The sequence below is a fragment of the Astatotilapia calliptera genome, chromosome 6, assembly GCF_964374335.1.
Source record: "Astatotilapia calliptera chromosome 6, fAstCal68.1, whole genome shotgun sequence".
Taxonomy (NCBI): Eukaryota; Metazoa; Chordata; class Actinopteri; order Cichliformes; family Cichlidae; genus Astatotilapia; species Astatotilapia calliptera.
The window spans coordinates 41457439-41472471 of record NC_137427.1 but is presented as its reverse complement, the minus strand read 5'-3'; the positions used below and the strand labels follow the sequence as shown (position 1 = coordinate 41472471).

The 15033-nt window shown below is 43.3% G+C and overlaps 1 long non-coding RNA gene across 1 annotated transcript; it reads left to right on the top strand.

The window, feature by feature from the left end:
- Positions 1-417: 417 nt before the first annotated feature.
- On the top strand, positions 418-3514 carry LOC113024782 (uncharacterized). The gene is made up of 3 exons (XR_003272707.2): positions 418-670; positions 2323-2468; positions 2583-3514. It is a non-coding gene; the product is annotated as an uncharacterized LOC113024782 (long non-coding RNA).
- The last annotated feature ends 11519 nt before the right edge of the window (positions 3515-15033 follow it).

Here is a 15033-nt window from a genome sequence, read left to right as displayed (position 1 = left end):
GACACATTCACAGAGCTTCATCACATCATCACTATTTAATACTAAATATGCAGAAAACAGGTAAAGTGAACTAGGCAGACTTTTGGAAGCACTACTACAGGAAGATTCTAAGCAGACAAGACACAAACCTAGAAGGAGCTTGCAACACTGAACAGAAGGAGACATAGACATTATATACACAAGAGGGAATCAGGGCAGAGAGGAAACACCAGGAAACACGGCTGGACATAATCTAACTGACGAGACAGGGAAGCAAAACTGAGCATGATGCACATAGGATGAGAGACAGTCAGAACAAAACAAGAAAGACGAAAAACTTTCTCTGTATGTAGACCGACTACATACAGAGAATGGCGGAGGTAGCGAGGGACACCGAGAGAGGGAGAGAACAGAGGAACCAGATAGACACACAGAGACATGACTGGGAAACAGAAAGGCAAATAAGCATGGAGATGGAGGAACTGAGTCCAGACAGAAAACAAGGAGCAGAATAATCCAGAGGAAACCATTTATAGGTCAGTGGCAGAGACAGAGCCGTTCTGAAGGGCATCTTAGCAGGTGGCCAACGCAGGTGGTGACAGAGACGGAGACCCTCAGACAGGTTGGGCGCAGGCTGCAGTTCAAGACCGGGTGCTAGACGAGGCAGTGGAGCAGTGACCTCTGGCAAAAGGTAAATGAAACTATAAAACCAAGAATCAACATAGAATTTTCAAACAGTATAAAGTCCAGAAATGTAAAACTCCTGGGTCAACAACCCAGGACCATGACAGATCTTAAACAGCTAACTGAAACATAGCAAAGTCTACTCTTTAAATGAAAGTCAATTAAGAACCTGCCCTGTTGTACAAACTGAATCATGAAGCCTTTGAAATAAAATGTCACAAACAACATTTTATTTTATTTGTGTTGTATCAAAAACAGCAATAAGATGAAAGTTAACTGATGACTTCTGTAAGAACTAATTCTGTGCTGTGATTGGATCTGGACCCTGATTTGTACTTGTGAAAACTGTAAGTTGAGAAGTATTCATTCAGTTACTTGTAAAGATTATTTTTCAAATATGTTCCCGAGGAATAAAAGATCACAAATAGGTCTGAAATTATTAATTTATACTGTATCTGTCGTGGTCTCTGAGAGTGTCTGGGAGGTTTTGTTGTTGTTCCTAGAGTATTTAAAAGTAGTATGGGAGGGAGAGCATTCATTTTTCAGGCCCCTCTTCTGTGGAACCAGTTTGGATTCAGGAGACAGACACTATCTCTACTTTCAAGATTAGGCTTAAAACTTTCCTTTTTGCTAAAGCATATAGTTAGGGCTGGACCAGGTGACCCTGAATCTGTCAGGGCTCTGTGTGCGGGCAGGCGGAGAGGAGGATCCAAGCCCACACAGAATTGTAAATCAAAACCTCAGCTTTATTGCTGACATGAAAACCAAACATGAAGTGCCATGAATACAGAACCCAAAAAACACACAGGCATAATCTGAGGGTACGACGCGACACTGGGTTGAGGACAACACAGGACTAATATACACAGGGTGGTAATCAGGGAATGGGTAACAGAAGGGAGACACAGCTGGGGGAGATCAGGGCTAACGAGACGGGGGAGTTAAGCTGCACACACTAACATAAGACAAAGACTTTCACAATAAGACAGGAAACAAGAAACCACTAAACAAAGATGCAGACACGACACAGAGACAGACTAGACACTGAACAGAAACTGCAATACACATGAGAACCCAAAACCTAAGAACTGATACCTCACCAAGAATAACAGAAACAGATCTATAATGATAATAATAATAATAATAAACAAAGCACCAGAACATCAGAAAATAATCCATAATGCAAAAATAGACCAAAATATAAGAAACTCAAAATGCTGGGTCAACACTGACCCAGAACAGTGACAGAATCCTCCCTTAGTTATGCTGCAATAGGATGCTGGGGATTCCCATGATGCATTGAGTTTTTCCTTTCCAGTCACCTTTCTCGCTCACTATGTGTTAATAGACCTCTCTGCATTGAATCATATCTGTTATTAATCTCTGTCTCTCTTCCACAGCATGTCTTTCATCCTGTCTTCCTTCTCTCACCTAAACCAATCACAGCAGATGGCCCCGCCCATCCCTGAGGCTGGTTCTGCCGGAGGTTTCTTCCTGTTAAAAGGGAGTTTTTCCTTCCCACTGTCGCCAAAGTGCTTGCTCATAGGGGGTCATATGATTGTTGGGTTTTTCTCTGTACCTATGAAGCGCCTTGAGGCGACTTTTGTTGTGATTTGGCGCTATATAAATAAAGTTGAATTGAATTGAATTTTCCACCAGTGGCAGCTGGCCCTCGCCTTTTTGGGTGGAACCTCCAGCACATCACCTGCACTTCATCTGCAAGCAATCAGCAGGAGAGCTTTTAGACTCTCTGGAAATTCCCACAGACCTCCCCTCCTCAGAGCTTGCAAACCCAGACCTGCAAAGTAAGAAAATCACTCACCAGCAAATGTCTCTCAGGTTGCCTTTTACCCATGCAATAACTCCCTCTCCGTATGTTATAAAATCTCTCCCACACCGTGACCACTTCGGTGACCCAGTTTGCTAGGGTAATCCTTCCCTGCTCCAGTCGTCAATTCCCTGTGGCCCTTGCTATCCTGTATCTCAACCTGCTAAGCATTTTCTGTCACCAAAATAAACTTTCTTATAAATAGTCATTTTACGTGTGTTGGTGTCTTCATTTGGGTCCATTCCTTGGGTGAACCTTCAGTTCATGACAGTATCTGGGTTTTTTGGGGGGGTTTTTTCTTGAGTAGTGTCTATTGAATCTCTGTCGAATGCATTACCCTCTGGGGTCTAAGGTATAATCGTCTGTTTTTGACACTTTTGATTTGATTTCTATATTTCACCTTTAAAAACTGTTTATCTCGCCTTGTTTGGTATCATTATTGTCATCATAACCTCAATTGGAGTTATTTTTTCATTATGACATGTTGTTTTTTTGGAGCAACTGTGACATTTACTAGTATTACTAACACACAAAACAATGACTACACTACACACTAACTATAGCCTCCAAACATACTAAACATCAGTAATCTCTCACATGTGAAAACTTGCTCTCTCTCTTTCTTTCGCTCGCCCACTTTCTCTCACTTGCGTCACTCCTAAAACTTCCCCCTCTTCCCAAACAACCAAATGCCACATGTTGCAATATCATTTTTTGATTGGTTGACATGGCACAATTTAACACAAATAGGGAAGGGGTGTTTTTTCATTTTCTTTTTTCCCTTGCAGCAGAGAGTGTTTGCTAGTGCTGTCCTTAGAAAGTGCTGTTTTTACCATTTCTTCCCGCTGTAAACATCACTGTTTTATTCAGAAAAAAAAAATGCATGTATATTACAACACACAGTGGAGTATTTGTGTAGTGTCTGTATAGCCAGCTTCATTTAAAACATATAAACAATGTGTTATTTCATATTGTAATCTCCACCAATGTTCATGTGTCTAATTGTTTTTCCCCACTCAGATGTTTAGTTACTCTTCAGTCTTCTTTAGCAATAACACTACTTGTAATAAATGTAGCATGTTTGCAGCTCTTTAGGCCAGGATCACTGAACTGGAGACCCGGCTTTGCATCCTTACCTAGCCATGCCCCTGTAGCCAGTGTAGTCGAAGGTAACATTGGCCCTGTTAACTCTCCCCAGCAGCTTGTCCTGAGCAGCCAGGATGACTGGGTGATGAGGAGGAGGAAGCGTAGTCCTAAACAGAAGCAGCCAGTACACCAACAAACCCGTTCATGTGTCTAATCGTTTTTCCCTATTCAGCAAGACACTCACCCGGAGGAGGAAAAAAAAAGCTTGTAAATGGTAATTCTGTTTTGAGATATGTGATGCTAGAGACACTGGCAACCCTAGTCAATTGTCTTCCAATGGCGAGAGCAGGCGACATTGAGGGAAATTTAAAACTGCTAGACTGTCACGGTTCTGGGTCATTTTGACCCAGCATTTTGAGTTTCTTATGTTTTGGTTTATTTTTGAATTATGGATTATTTTCTGATTCTCTTGTTGTGTGTTGTTGATTATTATTATTAATCTATGTTTCAGTTATTCTTGTTAAGAGATTAGTTCTTAGGTTTTGTGTCTCATGTTTAGTGTAGATTTAGTTCAGTGTCTTGTCTGTGTCTTGTGAATTGTCTTTTGTTTCCTGTTTTACTTTGAAGGGTCACGTCTGATGTCAGGGTATTCTGTTTTGCTTCCCCTGTCTCGTCTTGTCTATTACTCCCAGCTGTGTTCCCCACCTGTTTGTAATCTCCCTGTGTTCTTCTGTGTATATTTAAATCGTGTGTACCTGTGTACTAGTTGCTGGTCTGTCTGTGAATCTACCGTGTTTCATCCATGTGTTCTCCCTGCTGTCTATGCCTCAGCTCACCCTTCATCATGTCCGTGTTCATGTTTAGTGGTTTAGTTGTTCTCAGTTTAGATTGTCTTAAGTTCCGTTTGCCGTTTTCACCTTGTCTTTTATTTTTCAATAAACCACCTTTGCATCTCAGCGAGTGCCTGCGCGTGGATCCTCATTTATTTCCTCCTCACGGCAAATGGAGTGAGCCGTGACATAGGCTATCAGCAAACGGAAATTCCGTAAAATTATAATTCACGTCAGCAGTAACACAGCAGTGACATCCAGTGACAACTGTTGACGTCAGTCGGAGGTCACTAAAATAAATACTGCCTCAGTGTGTAACTTTGCCAAAACAATGTTGGACTTTTAGTTTTCGACTGGACCAGAAAAAGAGAAAAGGAACCCAGTCAGACCAGAAGTGACACATTTAGCCGCATATTGTCCTTCATCGGGTGATTGCCTCCGGCTGCTTGGCGGGGCCTGGCACCCGTGGTTGGGCCCCTTCCAGGGGGCAGGGTGCCCTCAGACCTCAGGCCTCTGGGACCGGGGCTCGGTCCACTCTGGCGTGACTGGCTGCCAGCAGGGCCTGCGGGCTCATCACCGCAGCTCCCTGTGGCTTCTGCACTGTGGTTGCTGGGTGACCCCACGTCTGGGGGTTTCCTCAGGTCTTTCCGGGAAGGTGTCGTGGTTGCCTCTCTGGTGGTCTTCCTTAGGCTTTTGCACTCTAGGGGGGCTGTGAATGTCTCGGCCTGGGTCTCCTCCGTGTCTGCTTCATGCTCTGGGTGGCTCCCCACATCCTCTAGCAGATTGTTACATGGATAAACCTTTTGAATCCTCTTGTTGTTTGTTTTCTTTTTTTTTCTTTTAACAGGTGATCCAACGGATTGTCCCAGTGTCTTCTCTTACTGTCCCCCCTTCCCCTTTTTTTTTCTTTCTCCCTTTCTGTCTAATTGTCTGTCCAATTTGTAATAACTTAAAATAAAACAAATAAATAAGCAATACGAGCTGTGGGTAGTGACCGAAAGCACAAGATTGCGGATACAAGCGGCAGAAATTAGCTTCCTCTAAAAGGCGGCTGGCCTCTCCCTATAGAGACAGGGTAAGACAATGAGGACCTAATGCACTTACGCATCAGGAGCTGACATGCTAGAGAAGCAGTCTAGCTACTCTACAAAATATACACAAGTAATTATTAGTTAAGTTGCTGTAAAACTTGCATGCTATAACTACTCCAGTCACTTCCACTCAGGCTCAGGACTCGTGTGACGGTGTGACGTTAAAATGATTATTAATGTCACACCAACGACCTCCTTAACTTAAAAGCATACTAAGCTTTCCAGGGATACTGATTGGCTGTTTAAGCAGGTGTTATCTGCATTCATTCACTGATCCCTCTTAGATGACACAGAGTCTGCTCTGCAATCGCTGCGTTGGAGCTTGGCACACTCTTGTTGGAGGAGGGCGCTCTTTTCACCCCTCACTCTCTCGTTCCAACGCAGCTTTATGGTTATTGCTGTGGTTCTGGAATCTTCTCATGATGACTAGTAGGGCTCCAAAACACACGGCCTTTGACCTCAACCACTGCCTAGGCTGTCAGCTATGCCAGGAATGATCCCTACTTCTTGCTGGGTCTCTGAAGACTTCTGATCAGCACCCAGTCTCAATCTCAGTCTGGAGATTCCACCCTTGGGATGATTTCTTCCAGCAATACTCTGGCTGCTGCACCCGTATCTCCTTACTAGAAGGAAAAACTTCTAACTATTTGGAAAACATGTCAACCATCATCAAACCACATTTTCCTTTCAGTTCAGTGAAGTTTACTTATAGGTCATCAGAACCTTATCTGAACATGGATTTACTCCCTGTAGAGGTTTAATACCTGTACATGAACTGTTAATCCCACAAATCACAGTAATAAGCCATGGAAAAAATCATCATGAAAAAACTCATGGAAAACATAGAAAGCATTGTTTCATGTTAAACCTGGAATCCCTCCTTTTGACACATGGTCTCGTCCATGAGTCAACTCAGAACTGGGAGAATAACAAAAGAAAAGGGTAGTTAGATCATTTCTCAGACAACATCAGGGCTTCTCCTCTGGAGTAATTTCGCTGTGTTAGAGAATAAAATCAGCATTAATGTCATGTTAAGTGGGTCTAACTCTTGGCTCTTCCTGGAGCCTGCATCCACACCACAATTACCTAGAAACCAAAATCAGTGAATAAATACACACTTCACATTTGCAAACAACTGTAGGGTCATAGGAGTAATAAGGTGTCAAAAGAAAATTGTACATAGTGTGATCAGCTACATGAAATGTGTCTTTTTATGGATCACTAAGCAATCCACATGTCTACGTGACTTTTCAAATAAACTCTTGTGTGATAAACTTATTTAGCAACTAATAGCTTCCTGTTTTCTAAGAACATACAGATTTAGAAAAGGGGAACCTCAGCTCTAAGTTCTTGGAATAACTTTGTTACCTTTGTACACACACAAGCTTGTATAAATAAAGAACGCAGACAGTGACAGAGCACGAGTCCGTGAGTGTCTCCTGCAAGTATGAGCGCTCTGTGACCGTCCTCGCGAGTAAAGACAACTGCAGTGTTTGTGTTTTCTAACTCAGGTGTCTCAGCTGAAGAATTGTGGGGAAATTCTTAGAAATCCCCTGTCATAAGGCATCCAACACCACAGACACAAGTGTGCCATGCACAGTTTATTTCCCCAAATCATGGATCATCCCATGTGTTTAATCAAAACTACTGTAACCAGTGACTTTTCTTAGGTAATGTCACTCACTTGTTTTCACACTATGAGGTCAACAGTGATGTGATAATGAGCCCAACACTAAGTTATTCTGTGTTCACTGCACATCCTGCTTCATCTTCACTCATGTCTGTATGTCTCTGTGCCGAATCCTCCGCAAAGACCCTCAGAGAAAAAAAAAACATTAGCAGTGGAATGTCTGGAAGTCAGGTCTGGATAAACAGATTCCAGAGGTGCTTCTGTAAATCATGTGGTCAAACCTCCTCTGTAAAAGGAGTGATACTGATTTTAACACAGTATGTGTTTCACATTGAATACACATTTCCCCACAGTAACATTTAACATTTTCCCAACAACACAGTGTGTTACTATAACCAACAAGCAGCCAGTAAACAGTTTCCTTCACACAAAATCAGTAACACAGAAAAGTAGCAGCTAAAGGGTTAAGTCTGCAAGGCCCGCCCAGACTCATGTGAACCTGCAGTCGTCTCCCCTCCTCTGATCTCTGTCATCCTCCTGCTCCTGCAAAAACAAGCAAACAAAAAACACATACATCAACTCAAATACAAAACTCCCCCCAAATCAAAAACAGCTCTCCATTGCAGATTCTTTTTCCATTTCTTTCCTCATAGTTCGTTAATTTCCTGCATGTGTGAGTCCCTGAAGGCTTCTCGCGGTTCCCCCTTTTGTGAAAACAAAAGAACGGTGTGACTGGGGCATTTTTCCCCCAGGATCGCCAGTCACCGCGTACCTACGATTCAGTGAAACTCACCTGAGGAATCCTGTTTGTTGTGCCAAATTGTTGTGTAAATTTTAACAATAACCCAGTGAGCTTGATTTGAAGTGGGTTTAATAAACACATTGCAACGTGGAGTGAAACACCAGGATCATCTCTGAATTGTGGCCACCGCCCTTACATATTATTTACAGAGACACAGAGAAAGAACCTTCCCTCTCATTGGGGGGGGTATACCTCCTCCCTCACAGAGAAAATTATGACCTTGTTTTCTGCTTAGCCATCACCTAAGGATTTACATCCCTGATAAGCAGAAGGAGTCCCACTATCTGTTTAACGTCTCCCATTACAATGGCCTCACTGTGTTAACATTCCACATGCATGCAAACTGGTGACAGGAGTGCTCTTACTATAGTAAAGTGAGAAAGTGATATTACTATAACTAATGTGATATGATTACATATGTGATTAATACATGAGAAAATAAATCTGCCTCCACACTCACTACAAACTTTAAGCCTGATTCTGCTAGAGGAAACATGGCTATACATTTTCTGGAAGTACAGGAGAGGTCTTCTCCAAGCACGATATCCCAATGTACTTCAGACCCAGCCACACACTCAGACAAAAACTTTATGGGCTCAAAACGTGGTCATAAATATTTTGTACTTGTAAATCAGTTTTGTATGTGTAAAAAGAATTTGTGTGTGTGTAAAAAAGATTTGTATGTGTAAAAAAGATTTGTATGTGTAAAAAAGATTTGTGTGTGCGTAAAAAAGATTTGTATGTGTAAAAAAGATTTGTGTGTTCAAATCAGTTCAAAAAAGCACCCCTCCGACAGCCAAACCCATCTGTTCTCTGATTGGATTGTTACATTTGTGATTGACATGACATTGACCAATCAGATGAAAGGAAGAAAAATACGGTCAAAATTCGTACTTGTAACTTGCAGGGTTTGTTTTGGCTAAGTCCACACACAAATCTTTTTTACGCACACACAAATCTTTTTTACGCACACTCAAATCTTTTTTACACATACAAATCTTTTTTGTGCACACACAAATTCTTTTTACACATACGAAACTGATTTACAAGTACAAAATATTTATGACCACATTTTGAGCCCATAAAACTTGTTCATCCCAAAGACAAAACTCTTAAACACAAACTTAACAACCTAGTATATGCTGTAGAGTGTAGCGAGGAATGCTCAGACCTCTACATTGGAGAGACCAAACAGGCACTTCATAAGCACATGGCACAGCATAGAGGAGCCACCTCCATGGGACAAGAGTCAGTGGTCCATCCTGTATGTAAAGGACAAAGGTCACTCTTTCGAGGATGCCAATGTTCATATTTTGGACAGAGAAGACAGATGGTTTGAAAGAGCAAAAGAAGCCATTTATGTCGACTGTGAATGACCATCTTTGAACAGAGGCGGTGGCTCAGAACACCAACTATCTGCCATCTATAATCCAGTTCTGTGATCCCTTGCCAGACGCCTTAATCAGAGGTGGGTAGTAACAAGTTACATTTACTCCATTACATTTACTTAAGTAAGTTTTTGAAAAAAATGTACTTTTAAAGTACCTTTTTTGCACAATACTTTTTACTTTTACTTGAGTACATTTGTGAAGAAGAAACGGTACTTTTACTCAGCTACATTTGCAAAATTCGACTCATCACTTTAAAAAAAAATAAAAATTAGCTTAACACATAGATAACATGCCGCCAGTGGAGTTTCCTGTAACTTTTTTACCAATGAGATGTGGCCATGCAGTCACATGACCAGTTTGAAACTGTGGCGGACAGAGCGGCCCAAGCGTTTCAAAGTAGCGGACACAGGGAAAGAAGAAACACGTGAAAACATGGCAGAGCCAGTCATCTACGCTAGAGCTGAAGAGGATGAACACCCTTGGCCTCACATACAAAGAATGTTTTGCTTAAAAGCAGTACAAAAGAGCAGCTATGTCTTCAGTGAGAGCCAAAACAAACCAACTTTTCAGCGTGAAACAACTCAACTTGTGTAACCTGAGGAAACGGTAAGTTTTCTGTAAATATCTTTTTAGCTGTGGTTAGCTGGATGTCAGTCTTATGTTACAGCAGCTGTGTCAAGCTCGAGCTGCGAGTCATATTTTCGACGCTACGCTAAGTTTGTGGGTGTTTTGTGCAGCTTCAGCTGTCCTTTTAACTGTTCGCTAGTTAGCTAGTGTGAGCTATAAGCTAACACCTAGCCTGGTTAATGACACTAGAGTTCCACGCACATGCAAACAGCTCGTCTCTACTGCTTTAACTGTTAAAACAGAACACAATACTGCGGGTGACAGGGTTTAATATGTGAAACAGCACCTTGTTCAGTTTAAACAGTCTGCATTAAGCTGGGCAAACACTGTGCAATTTTTTTCAGTCACGTTATTCAGCTCCTGCTCAAACTGTACAATTAAATTGCAGAGGTTAGAAGTTCATAGGTCACGATGCAGGGTCTCACACTATACGGCCTGATGCTCTGATGCGACCTGAGTGCTCAAACTATGCATTCATAACATGAAGCTTATCATACAAAATCTGTCTCTTGCTCTCCCTCTTTGTGTCTTTCACTCACTCACACAGACACACACAGACCATCAACTTCGCTAAATTACTAATGAAAAACATTGACCAGGCAGCTGCAATTGAGCACCAATGTCCATCCAACTCTTTTCATGGTTGTTGTAGTCATGATAACTTTGTGAGGCCACATTGAAAAGCCTCGGAAGCCACACTGTCATAACACATGTCTTGGGGGTGGGCACGCTACACGGACTCCAAATTACCATCAGGGTGTACACCTCACCCCTGGCATCATTGCCCACCTCTCAATTTTAAATACATGTAGACATTGAGGGCTATCAGGAGGGGCTATGCACTTACCTGCTGCTCTCTGGCAGGTAGCTCCATGTCCTCCTGGGTTTTAAATGCACCTTAGAGCACACATGCATCAACACTACAATGAGCGGGCGGCGGGAGGTTTGGAGTCTTCTCACACCCCCGTTCTCTGCGGCCTGCTGGAGCGGGGGGGCTAGGAGGAGGAGTTGGCCGTCCGACTGGGGTCTGGAATGTGGGGCCTCCCTGCTGCTACGGAGTCTGGGTGGTCTGCATCTCCCCACCGCAGGGAAAAGGGTAACACCACCTGGGTCTGGGTGCAGTTTCCCCCTCCAGGGGCAAGGGTACCTAGACCCGGGGCTTAGAGTACGCTTGGGGAGTGTGATTGTGTGTACAGTGTCTCTTTATGTCTGTCTCCACGTTGGGTGAGTGTTGAGTAATTGCATATGAGAGCATGAGGGTGGGAATATGTCAGGTCGGGTATCAGACGCCACCTCTCTGGGGACATCTCAGGCCCTCCAAGGTATGGAGGCCTATCTCCCCCCACTACTTCCCCTGCCAGTAGCAGACGCCCTCAGACACCGGTGCGTTGGTGGTTCTTTGTGTCCGGGGATGGGCGTCCAGGTACACACCGGCTCACTCCTTGGTGGCTGCTTATCGGGGCCTGGAGCCTGGGGCTCGCTCGGGCCACTTCGGGGGTGGGGTGCCCTCGGCCTCTCGGCCTGGGGCTCGGTCACTCAGGCGCAGCTGGCTGCCGGCGGAGCTCCCGGGCACGTCACTGCAACTCCCCCTGCCTTATGCTCCGCTATTGCACAGTGTATGCCCAGCTTTTGGAGGCTAGCTCCAAACAAATATCCGCAGCTTGGCAGTGTATACAGCACTATAATAACCAGACCTAATTCTTTTGTAAACCATACATCTTTCCACAGGTCTCAACTTCATCAGACATCACCTAGACACAGAGCTGGATGAAGCCAGCACAAACAGCGGCCTAACCAACTAAGATGATGGATCCATGGGGTCAGGAAAGCCAGAAGCAGGGGAGCTGGAGAGATACCTTTCATGTCCATTCACTGGAGGTGTGGATCTATTGCATGGCGTTCCTCACATCAACAAGCTGTCAATCAAAATCAATACTGCTCTTCCTGCATCTGGAGCTTGTGAAGGACTTCTCAGTCATGCAGGACTCCTGTTCACTGCTGAACAGTTACAGCTTCTGTTGAGAATAGATTCCTTAATGTACATCAAAGTTAAAGAGAATATAGTTTGTGATTGCTTGCAACATTATAATATTGCGGTTAATGAGTGTAAGAATACAAAATAGAAAAAAAGGCCTGGGATGGGAACAAAGAACTGAGGTACAGGGCAGGAGGACAATCAACCCCCACCCCCAGGACAGTAGCAAGAGTTACTGAGGGCGAGGAGCAGACAAAGGGCAAACGGGCACTACCATAAAAGGAGATGGGGGTCAGGGTGTCAGCACCCTTGGACACTGTACTAGTGTATTTCCATTGTGGGGGTGTTTACTGTAGGGGGGAGGAGACCAGAGGTTATAACTGTAACTGTTGTGTGGAGTTCTTTAGATCAGCCTTTAGCATAGGACTGCATAGGAATGCAGTGTGCTGATCTCCAGATGCTTCTTTAAGAATAATGGGTAATAAAAGGATTGTGTAAAACATGGAAACATCTCAGCGTGATCTCTACCAGGACCAAAAGAATTGCAGAGACCGGCGTTCTCTCAACAATTTGGTGCCGTGACCCGGATCTTGGTAGTTGATCTCCATTTGGACCTTGGCTGAAGTTAAATGGGCACTGAGGGTATTGCCGGCAAAAAAAACAAGGTAAGCAGAACCTGTTTAATCGAATCTGCATATTGGAAATTAAGCTAAATTTCACCCAAAAGTGTCCTGAACGCAGAAGTCCGTAAATTTGGATAAGAGATATGTGTAGAAGAGAGCAGCTTTCTCTAAAAGTGAGGGGTTGGAGTCCCGGAAAGCAGGACTTTCTAAATTCCATTGTCCTTGGATGTGGCTGCCGCTCCTATGAGTTGACGAATTCATAGGCCCAGACGGTGTTTCTGGAGCTAGGTTTGAGGCCTGGGAAATTCAGATTGGTTAAATATTCCTCCCTAAATTCTACTTTGTTGTGAGTTTGTGTTGCAAGAAAACTTAGGTTTGCAAAGTGTGATTGTGGACATGTGCAGAGAGTAGCGTGTGGCTGAATCTGAAGAACAAAAGGTGTGTGTGTGGGTGGTGCTCCTTTGAGGACAAAGGAAAGGTCTGTAGGTGTGTGTACACTACCTGATGACCAAAATGGAGGAGGTGTGTGTGTGTTTTCTTTTGAGGGGCAAAAGGGGAGACAGAGCGGATTACAGGGGATTGTTGGTGAAACAATAATAGTAATAAAATAAGAGAAGATGAACTAAAATAAATAAATAAATAAAATAAACAGTGGATTAGTGATAAGTTAATGATAAATAAATAAATAAAATTAACTGAGATTTAAAGGTGATCAAATATGGATGGAGAATTTGATCAAGAACTACAGGGTGGGCCATTTATATGGATACACAGTAATAAAATGGGAATGGTTGGTGATATTAAAGTCCTGTTTGTGGCACATTAGTATAGGTGAGGGGGCAAACTCCTCAAGATGGGTGGTGACCATGGTGGCCATTTAGAAGTCGGCCATCTTGGATACAACTTTTGTTTTTTCAATAGGAAGAGGGCCATGTGACACATCAAACTTGTTGGTAATGTCACAAGAAAAACAGTGGTGTGCTTGGTTTCAACGTAACTTTATTCTTTCATGAGTTATTTACAAGTTTCTTTGTTCACAGCCATTGACATGTCGAAGAGGTTAACGCGTGAGGAGCGGATCAAAATTGTGTTGATATCTAGTGAACGCAGTAACCGGGTCATTGCAGCAGATTTCAATGCAAGACACCCTACGAGACCTCCCATCTCCCATGCTGCAGTTAGCAAACTACTTGCTAAGTTTCGTGATATTAGCTACTCACAAATGGCACCCTTACAAACTCCAGCTACTGCAGCATCTCAACAAGGATGACCCAGATCGGCGCACAGAATTTGCAGAATAGGCAAAACAAAATTTGGTCTGACACTAACCCACAATGGATGGATCCCTCCAAGACTGTTGGAACAACAAAAGTGATGGTTTGGTGTGGTATATGGGGTACAACGATAGTGGGTCCATTCTTCATTATGGAAACCTCAAGGCCACTGGATATTCGAAATTACTACATGATGTGTTTCCCTCTTTATGCACTGAAGCTGGCACGTTCCCTGAGTTCTTCCAGCAAGATGGTGCACCACCACATTATGGGTGCCAGGTCCAAGCATTCCTAGATGAACAGTTTCCTGGAAAGTGGATTGGTTGTCGTGGGCCAGTTGAATGGCCCCCAAGGTCTCCCGATCTGACCCCTTTAGACTTTCATCTTTGGGGTAATCTGAAGGCAATTGTCTATGGTGTGAAGATACGAGATGTGCAGCACCTGAAACTACGGATACTGGATGCCTGTGCTGGCATTTCTCCTGCGGTGTTGCTATAAGTGTGTGAAGAGTGGGAGAAGAGGTTTGCATTGACAATCCAACACAATGGGCAGCACATTGAACACATTTTATAAGTGGTCAGAAACTTGTAAATAACTCATGAAAGAATAAAGTTACGTTGAAACCAACAGGAACACACAGGGTGGGAACACAGACGACGCGACACAGACTAAATGAAACACAGAGGCTGTGTCCCAATTCAGGGTCTGCACGCTTTGAAGTACGCATTTTAAGTGCGATTACGTCACCGCCACGCAACGACGGCTGTCCCAATTCGAAGTGTACTTCAAATGCATACTCCAAATGCGCCGTCGAGTCCTCCAAATATCAAGCGTGGTCCAGTGCACGCTTCGTGGTCCAAAATATCCCACAATTCATAGCGCGGCGGTGGGTGTGGATAATTTTCCCGCAAAATACAGCAGAAGGGAGCGGCCGAAGACTGAACTGTCAAAAGTAAGTACTGAATATGATGTCAGTCATTTACGTCCGAATGTTTAATAATGAAGAACATTAAAACATTGCTGTTGGCCACATGTCGGCAAAGTTATGTGACATTAGTGATGTTTGTACTTTCAGCGTTAACTTGGTTTTAAAGCGTCTACTTCTAAATATATATATAGTCGACCTTAATCTTACAGAGAATGTGATGATTTTATGGATAATTAAAGTCAGTCATATATCCACAAACACAACAGGCTGAAAGTCAGTGATGCT